We start from the raw sequence: 667 nt of genomic DNA on the forward strand, positions 1-667 counted from the left end.
AGCGATGTATTGATGACATGAAATACATAGAAATTTTAGCTTGTTTCACCCGGTATGGCAATCTATCGCTACTTAACACAGACTGCTCCGAATGCCATCCTAGCTGCAGTAGGACTAACTTGGAAGACCTGAGAAAGAATTGCCTTTCTCGTCAAAAATTGGCAAGTAAAAGCCCAACATTGCAAAGAATATGCATTTCATAATCTTAATTGCATGCAAATATGGTCGTGTTACAATGTGTTTTAAACGCACCCCTATCTACTTCCAACTGCCAGGAGAACTCCATGATGTATTTCTGCAATTTATATTCCGGTAGCTGTGACCGCTTACCATGGGTGAATTTTATGACAATACGCTCGGTAGTAAAGAGACAGTGATATCATGCATCCCCTTTCTATCAACATTATGCATCTTTTGCGTCTCGGGTATCATTTTGAGCTGAAAAGGTCTGTGGAAGTAACCACGAACACAGAAGGAGACAGTGAAACAAAAATAAACAAATATAAAAAGGAAAACGGCTCTACTGAATTCTCCGGTTGGAGTAAAGCCTATTCTAACCCACTGAACAGTAGATGGGTCAGCTGACTGAAAACTGCGGGAATTCCTAAATCTTCCCCACCATGTGGATAGAGCAGAATCAGGAATGCGAAGACATACCTTTACGCCG

The sequence above is a fragment of the Echinococcus granulosus genome (genome assembly GCF_000524195.1).
Source record: "Echinococcus granulosus chromosome Unknown EG_S00186, whole genome shotgun sequence".
In the NCBI taxonomy this organism is placed as follows: domain Eukaryota; kingdom Metazoa; phylum Platyhelminthes; class Cestoda; order Cyclophyllidea; family Taeniidae; genus Echinococcus; species Echinococcus granulosus.